We start from the raw sequence: 9,304 nt of genomic DNA, 5'->3' as shown, positions 1-9,304 counted from the left end.
GTCAGCTACATAGATATTCTTGTATCTTTTTTCCACTAGTACCACCTCACTAGTCACCAGGGTTGTGACTGTACAGGTTTCTGATAGAAATTCCACCTTGTTTCCCTTGTCACAGATTTGGGAAACGCTTAGCAAGTTGTACTTCAACCTGTTCACATAGTACACATTTTTGATTGAGTAAGAGAGAGACTTCCCAATCTTACCAACTCCCAGAATGTATCCCTTTTTTCCATTTCCAAAGAATACACTCCCTCCTTGCAGGGCCTTAAGTGAAAGGAAATTATTTGTACTGCCAGTCATATGCTTTGAGCAACCACTATCCATGTACCATTGTAGGTTGCTTCCTCTCACTGTTCCCTGCACAAGAAGAGTTAGAAGTTAGCTTTAGGAACCCAAACTAATTTGCGTCCCTTGTAATGAGGAAATGGGTGAATCAGGGATTTTTTTGGTCCATGCAGGCATTATGCATTTTTTAAATGAGGGACCAGGTTCTCTACTAGTAGTTACTTTTTCAGCGTAGGATTTGTTTTTCTGTTCTGACTGAAATCTGGCCTTACAGTTTTCTTTAAGGTGCCCATTGTTACCGCAGTGAGCGCAAAGCCAATTGTCAGGAACAACAATGTACTTGGTATGAGGGTTGTAAGGAATCTTTTCCTTTTGAAACCCAATCCCTTGCATGTTTCCCCCATTGTTGGTGTACATGGCAGTGATAGCATCAGAGGACAAGGTCCATTTGAGTGATTTTTCAAGATCACTCTTCACTCTTCCTAGTTCTTCCTGAAGTTGTTTGTTTTTTCTCAAGCTCAGCACACAGACTAAACTTCACTAAACTTAACTCACTTTCAAGCTTAATGTGTGTCTTGCTTGCAACTTCCTTTCCTTTTTGATAGTTTTCAGCCCTACTTTCCATTATAGGTTTCCCAGTGGTTTCCTTTTAAATCCATTACTACCACTAGAAGGTCATCTCTTTCTTGTTCTACATTTTCAATCCCTTTTTCCAAGGTATTTCTTTCTTTCTTCAAGTTTTCAATTGACTCTCTTAAATCAACTGTAACTGTTTTTAGGCACTCTAGATTGTTCTGCTTCTCCTAGCTCAACCGTTAAGACATATCTGTCATTTATAAGACTATGAAAAGCGTTGATTAGCACATGTGCCTAAGACATGAGTTTCTTAGGAGAATAAGATTTCAGATTTCTCTGAAATCCAGAAAATTTACCTCATCATCATCGTCGTCATCATCATCATCGTCAAATTGAGCCATCAAAGCAAAATTGAATCATACTCAGTTGCTTTACTTTCTACTGCCATCATAGAGTTGTTACCTGGTTCATCATCTTCTCCAAATTCGCTTGATGAATCTCCCCATGCAGCAAGAGCTTGTCTCACGACATTGTCAGCGACATTTTTCTATTGAAGCGTCTGTCAGGAACCAGGTTCCTTTTGGCTGATTTGTCAGAGTTGTTCTTGTACTGATCTTACATTAGGAGAGGGCAATCCTTGATGAAATGTCCTGACTCGCCACATTTATGACAGAGGTGATAATTCTTTGGCTTGCTAGAACTTCCCCTTTTTGGGATGCCTCCATTCGTGCGAACCATCTTCTGGAATCTTCTTGTTAGGTATGTCATATCACCATCCTCACCACTTGAGTCATTGTTTTCTGTTCTAAGGACCAGGTTCTTCTCCTACTTGGGCTCTCTTCTTTCACTGTCCTTCATCTTCTTCATTTCATATGTTTTTAGATTTCCAAGAAGGTCATCAATAGTTAGCTCAGCCCTTGGACTTTGTATTGGCATTCACTTTGCTTTCCTAAGAACTGGGCAGCACACTTAGGATTTTTCTAACCAGCTTGTTTCTTGGAACAATTTCGCCCAGGGAGTGAAGCTCATTAATGATGGAGGTGAATCAGGTATGCATTTCTTATACAGATTCATCGTCTTGCATCCTGAAGAGCTCGTATTCAGTTGTGAGCATGTTGATTTTGGATTGCTTGACCTGTGTTGTTCCTTCGTGAGCTGTCTGAAGGGCTTCCTAGATTTCTTTGGCTGACTGACATGCTAATATCCTGTTGTATTCATCAGGACCAATACCACACACCATAATATTCTTAGCACGAATGTTCTTTTCTATTGCCTTTCTATCCGCATCATTGAATTCTTTCCTTGTCTTGGGAATGGCTACTGGTGGGTTGCCAAGGTTTTTGTTAGGAACAAAGGGTCCATCACATATGACATCCCATAGCTCAGAATCTTCCGCCATGATGAAGTCATGCAATCTAGTTTTCCACCATCCCTAATTTTGTCCATTGAACCTAGGTGGTATGTAAGTAGACTGACCTTCTTCGAAGTTTGGAGGAGCAGCCATGAGGATCCTTTCTAGGTGTTAACCTGATAGAAAGAACCTGTTCTAATAGCAATTGATAGAATATAAGGGTCCACCAAACTCTATAGAGAACCAGGTTCTCTATCATATTCAATCAGTACACACATATCACACCTCTTTTTTCCCGCCCGAGGGGGATATAAGGGAGTTTTTCAAATTAAAGTGACATAAATCGAAATGGGATTATTTTATTTAGAGTCGCCACGTGAAATAATTTAATTGGTGTCCCAAGTCACCGGTTTATTTTACAAATCCCAAATCAAGGAAAATTGACTTTATTTAAAAGTCTGCGAAACCAGAAAACTAGGTAAGGAGTTCTGTTAACCCGGGAGAAGGTGTTAGGTGTTCCCGGATTCCGTGGTTCTAGCACCATCGCTAACTATTAATAATTGGCCTATTTATCTGATTTACTACAGGTTTCAAACCTATTATGCATTTTAAAATTCAACCGCTTTTAATTATTTTAAAACCGCTTTCTAAGACTCATGGAATTAATTCTTGAACAAGTTACGATTGTCGTACACTTGCCGTTTTAGAACACACCGCAAATCACGTTACATGAAATGCACCCGCAATTTGCGACACATTTATTTTATTATGTTCGAGGTTGTTATGGTGGGGTTACATGAAATGCACGCCCGAGTTGTGGAATTAGGCATCGTAGCTATGTCACGGGTACCGTACCCATAATCACGATAGTTTATTAATCGCGCCTAAAGCAAACTACGAATGTTCGTATTTAAAACTATTTTGAAGTTCAATATAAGGCTACTAATTGTATACATGCTTGGGGTAGATGTTTTACACCTTTAATCATTTTGGATAAAGGAATTGGGCCATCAGTAGACCATTGGGTTATTCGATCAAAGAAATAAAGGTGCTGAGGCCGCTTGGGCTCGAAATTAAGCCCAGAAGCAAAAGAACATCAAAGGCTTTGGCCAACTCCTAAATTGACCATGGCTGTCTCATCTTGGGCTAACATCAGGCTGGCCCAGTCACGATTATTTACTGGCTGGATCTGTCAGTCCTTTGCGATTGAGGTCAAACANTAACAGAATAAGTTAATGTTGTAATTTGAAAAGCTAGCCCATATCCGAAGTCAAGCTTATTGGGCTTAATGCCCAGGCCTACTGGCCCAAGCTCAAACTTGCTCAAAATTATTTTTTTTCTCAACTGGGCCAGTTTGTAGTCTGGCCCAATCTGAAATGCGGAACCAAAGCCCAGTTTTGGCTTCTAGTCCATAGCTCAAGCTATTGCAACATTGTGCTTTATAATAGCCAAAATAAATACATGACATGTTTCTAACAGTAATGGCTTTAATCACCATATGTAAATTTAAAGCATTGATTAATTACAATACATTAGGCAAAACTTAAAGCTTTCAAAAAATCAGAAACTTACATCATGATGCATTAATACATAAACTACCATATTGACAACTGTTCTAATACATTAGAGTTCTATGAGAAAAATACACCAACTAATTCAATTACAATGTTTGATGAAAAATTGACAACCTAATGAATACCAACTTCCTTTAGATATAGCTGATCCATCGGGTTTGGTTTACTATATGAGGCTCCCAATTTTAGTATAGTAACAACAAACAGATTCTAATTTCTTGGCTTCTAACATATGCTGATTTGACCAACTAGTGGCCAAATCCATAAGTTATAGCCCATAGGCCAATGATCTCAAATAAAACACCATGCTATTATCATTGTGAGCAGAAAAAGAATGGAAAAACAACTTCAGTGGTCAAAATTTCAGAATCAGTATGAAGTTTTAACTAAGAAAAATTCAGACTTGGTCATTTTTAAGGGAATTACAGGTATTAGTGAAACAAACAGGTGCTCATGCTGATCTATTTTCATACTTAAGCTCACACAACAAAAATTAGCTAGATTAAGTTAATCAACCACCACATGAAAGAAACATTCATTCACTACATATAACTTTGCAAGTTCTAATTTTCTATAATCAATCAAACAAGGAAGTCAAATAGGAGATCTGGAATCAATACCTTAAAGGATGAAAAACAACAGAAAACAAATGAGATTACGCTGAAGATTTAGAGATGGAACAGCAGCCAAGAGCAAACAGCAGCAGTAGAAACATAAGCCCAGAAAACCAAGAAAAAGCACTCCAATTTCCCAGAAAACCAGAGTACCAGAAGAAACTAACCTAGAAACCTCACTAGAAAAAACTGATGTTTTAAAGCCAGAAAAGTTTAAGAGATTTTCTTTGTATTCTGAAGTTTTTTTATGTCAAAATGTGCTCATTAACCCCCTCTAGAATGAAGGAGTAACTTTTCTTTTATATGGTATGCTATAATTGCATCAAAATAGCATATTCTACCCTAAATTACCTAGTGTCTGATAGTACAGCATATTTGGACAGCTGTCTGTCCTTTTTTCAGCCCAATTCCAGCCTTTTCATGCTGGATATGGGGACACCTGTACAAAATGCTAAAACCTTCTATTTTTACCTAATGTAAAACCAGTTTTACCCTTTCATTTACTAAATATTTCAGTTTGAACCTATATTCTGACCCCATTTTGGTTCCAAAAATCCTTTTAGGACCTTTTAGAAACAGCTAAGTGATTCTAAGCTTGCTTCAATTTGTAGCCTTTGGGTATTTACCCTTTATCCTGAGATTAACCTAAGGTCTAAGGTACTAAGGTTTTAATTTTAACCAATTAAACCTAAATGACAAGTTCATCTAATTAATCTTGAATAAACACTAAATTTTAAACTTAGAGCCAAACAATAGCTAAACAAAACAAATGCCGATGCAAAGAAACCTAGAAATTAAACTAGTTAATTGCAATTAAACAGAGTAATCAACTAGGGCTAAGGTTTTCTAATGACTAGTCAGTGATTTGCCAAATAAATTAAACTCCTAAAACTATTATAATAAATTTCAAACTAAGCAACGAATATCAAGCAAACGGATACAAGATGTTACAACCCATATTCACATGCGTTAGTTCATGCCATAAGGTCGTCGACGTAAATCCATGAAGAGATTTTTTTTAAGATGATATGAGGTTAATCCTATTGGTCTTAAATGATACAAAGGTGTATAAGGGTGGTTAACAAGTATTAGAAGTTAAACGAATCAAGGATGTTGTCAGCCGTATTTTTGGGTAAACCTAGGGGTGCTTAATACTCTCAAGAGGTCGTATTTTAAGGTATATGAATCATAAAATATTCGTATCATAGTTGTTACGACCCCAATCCCAGTCGTGATGGCGCTCAACACTATTGCTAGGCAAGCCCGACCAATTAAATACTCTCAACCCAAATTCGCAATCCGTTAACAAATAATACGATTAAAATAGTAAATATCAAGTTTCCAATCCGAAACTAAATAAAATAGTACGAAAAATAATAACGAATATACCAAACATTCCCCAATAGATCTGGAGTCACGAGTCTAGAGCCTCTAAATGTAACAGGGTAATATATTCATAGTAATAAAGAAACTCTAGGATAGGGAAAGACAAATGCAATAAAGGGGAGAAGTCGGGTCCTGCGGACGTCAGGCAGCTACCTCAACAACTCCTAAACCGAAATCCAAGAAGACAGCAACAGCTCCACTAAGTCTCCGGAGCACCTGAATCTGCACACATGGTGCAGGGAGTAAAGTGAGTACTTCCAACTCAGTGAGTAATAGACATATATAATGGCTGAAAGTAAGAAATCCCGAAATATTACAATATAAAGCTATAATCAGCGATTCAGCACATAAAACAGTGGAACAACAACAATACCAGGACAAATAAGACAAATAGGTATAAATGCATGAATGCAATGTAATGCACATGACCGCTGCGGCGCGCAACCCGATCCATTTGGGTACCTGCACTCACTGTGGGGGTTCAGACTCCGGAGGGGCTCCTACAGCCCAAGTGCAATATCATCGTAACATTCGCAGCGGCGTGCATCCCGATCCACACTCAGTCCAGGTATATATATGCATGCAAGCCAATCGGGCACAGTCAAATTATTCATTTTAGTTTCAATTATTAGAAATTTTACAGCTAAGTGTTTAAACCTTTATTTATTTACTAACCATTTCGAGGCAGTGTCTAACTCAGGACTGATATCATGAAATATGCTAAGCATCATGAAAGCAGTGAGAAGGACCCTGAAGGATGCAAATGATAGGCACAAAGCCCCAAACACATTCATAAAATCCAAGTAGGATGATTACCAAACAATTTCTAGTCAAGAACACAGTACGAACATCAATCAGAACAGACTAGGTCAAAATCCCCAGTCACTATCGACCACGCACTCGTCATAGAGTACATGTCTCGCCTCAATATAGCGTCACAGTATGATATACCAGGGTTTCAAACCCTCAGGTCATCATCAATATCTATTACTCACCTCAAGCCGGCCACAAGTCTATCTCGCTATGCCTTTGCCTTTCGAATCAACCTCTTCGCACGCCGAATCTGATTAAAACCACAACGAATACATTACAATAGGCTAAAGAAACATAACCCAATCGAAAAGACTCAAAAAACACCAAAATTCACGAAGTTGGCAAAACCCGAACCCCGGGCCCACTTCTCAAAAAATTACGAAATTTACATCACCGGATTCCTCGTCTCGCCACGAGTCCGTACATATAAAATTTACCAAAATCGGAGTTCGTTTGACTCTCCAAATTCCATTTTTTACATCCTAATTTCTCAAGCCCTAACTTACCCCATTTTGATGAATTTCCACACTGATTTCTATGATAAATTTACCATAAACTCGAGTCATTAGGCCAAGGAACTTACCTCCACTCGATTCTCAGTCAAAACCCTCGAAATTCCTTGCCCAAAGCTCTTAAGAAGGTTAACAATGGAGGAAATAATGAATGGGATCGCGGTTAAAATAATATAAAAACCCCTCTGGACGCCCAGATTTTTCCCTTCGCGAACACGGTCAGCACCCCCGCGTTCGCATTGAACAAATTTCGTTGACCAAAATATTACCCTACGCGAACGCGATACTACAAACGCGATCGCGATAGTCCAGCTTACTCTCCTACGCGAACGCGATACTCCGCATGCGAACGCGATGAACAAACAAGGCTGGGCCCCAGGCCCTTCTATACGAACGCGAGGCCTTCCCACATGATCGCGATGGTCTAAGATTTTACCTTCCGCGAACGCGTGCCTACAGACGCGAACTCGAAGACCAATTTTGGTCTGCAACAGCTGGGCAATTTTTTGCAACATTTTCAAAGTTCAAAACCTCCGTTTAGCCATCCGAAATCATCCCGAGGCCCCCGGGACCTCAACCAAAGGCACCAACATATCCCAAAACATCATACGAACATGTTCCCATCATCAAACCACATCAAAAAACGCTAAAACTATCAAATCACATCGAATTCAAGCCTAAGTTTCTTAAAAACTTCCGAATTACGCATTCGATCAAAAACCCGACCAAACGACGTTCGAATGACTTGAAAATTTGCAGACATATCCAAAATCACCTAACGAAGCTATTGCAACTCTCAGAATTCCATTCCAACCCTCGGATCAAATTCTCACCCATCAACCGGATTTCGCCAAAATACTAACTTCGCCAATTCAAGCCTAATTCTACACCGGCCCTCCAAAATCACTTTCGATCGCACTCCTAAGTCACAAATCACCTCCCGAAGCTAACCGAATCACCGGAATTCACATACGAGCCTTCTAACTAATAAGTCAACGTTCGGTTGACTTTTCCAAACCAAACCTTCCTTAAAGAAACTAAGTGTCTCATTTCCTATCCAAACCAATTCAATTAAACTCTAACTCACCCGTTGCTGATAATAAAACATGAAAGAGAAATAAATGGGGGAAACGGGGCTGTAATACATGAGACGATGGTTGGGTCGTCACAATAGTCTTGAAGTCAAACGAGTTATGAAACAAAAGTCGACAAGAGTTGTCGCAACTTAGGTTCATAGTTTTACTTAAACTTTAGGTCAAATGTTATTAAGCTTTTCTCCCAATGTACTTGGAATTACGGGGTAATCTACCCACCAAATTGAATATCTATGAGTCTAGTTTTCAACGCATCAAACCGTTTATCAATACGACATTGGAGTAGAGAGATATAGACATTTTTGCGAGACTGCACAAGCTGCTAGGTGACAAGTAGGTGGGTCACCTACTTGGTTAAATGATAGCCCAAAAAGAGGCAATTTCGGGTCAGACAAAGAGCCCATTAAAAGGTTTATCTCCTGCAATATATACCTCATTATATTTCACAAATAACCAGACCTAAACCCCTGCAAACTTCCTCCCAAAAATTATCCACAAACCCTAATTGATTTTCTCTCTCTTTCAAGTTCAAATTGGGGGTAAACCCTAGAGTTTGAAGAACCAAGATAAGGGATGAGTTATCCAGCAAGTAAGGTGAGTTTACTGATATATTTCATACATTTATTCTGCTGTGAATTCATGGTAATTCGTTCTATATATGTAAGAACTCACGGGACGATGATCGGAAGCCGTGAGTTCGAGTTATTCACTTGTAGCGGATTGTTTTGTGGACTGTTTTGTGTTGCTGTTGGGCTGCGTGTTTTAATACTGTTTGTTGGAGTTTTGGAGGAGGAAGGGTGTGGAGAAACACCATATAGATGTAGGGTTATGGGCTGGTAGTTCTTCGTAACATTTCCGGGTCGTTTGACACGACTACGGTGGCCGTCGTATGTATGAAGTGATTAGGTTGTGCGTGGACTGTTTTGGGAGGCTCAATATGATTATTATTGATGTTGTTTGGGCTGTTTGGTGATTGTTTGGAATTGTGTGAAGTCATATATATAGGGGAGGTGCTGTCCGTTTCATCTTAAAATAGGTTGTGGTCGATACATAATAGTTATGACACTTGAATGATAACTATAGTATCGTTTCTCTTATT

This window comes from Nicotiana attenuata, unplaced genomic scaffold, assembly GCF_001879085.1.
Source record: "Nicotiana attenuata strain UT unplaced genomic scaffold, NIATTr2, whole genome shotgun sequence".
Taxonomy (NCBI): Eukaryota; Viridiplantae; Streptophyta; class Magnoliopsida; order Solanales; family Solanaceae; genus Nicotiana; species Nicotiana attenuata.
This window is presented reverse-complemented; position numbering follows the sequence as displayed.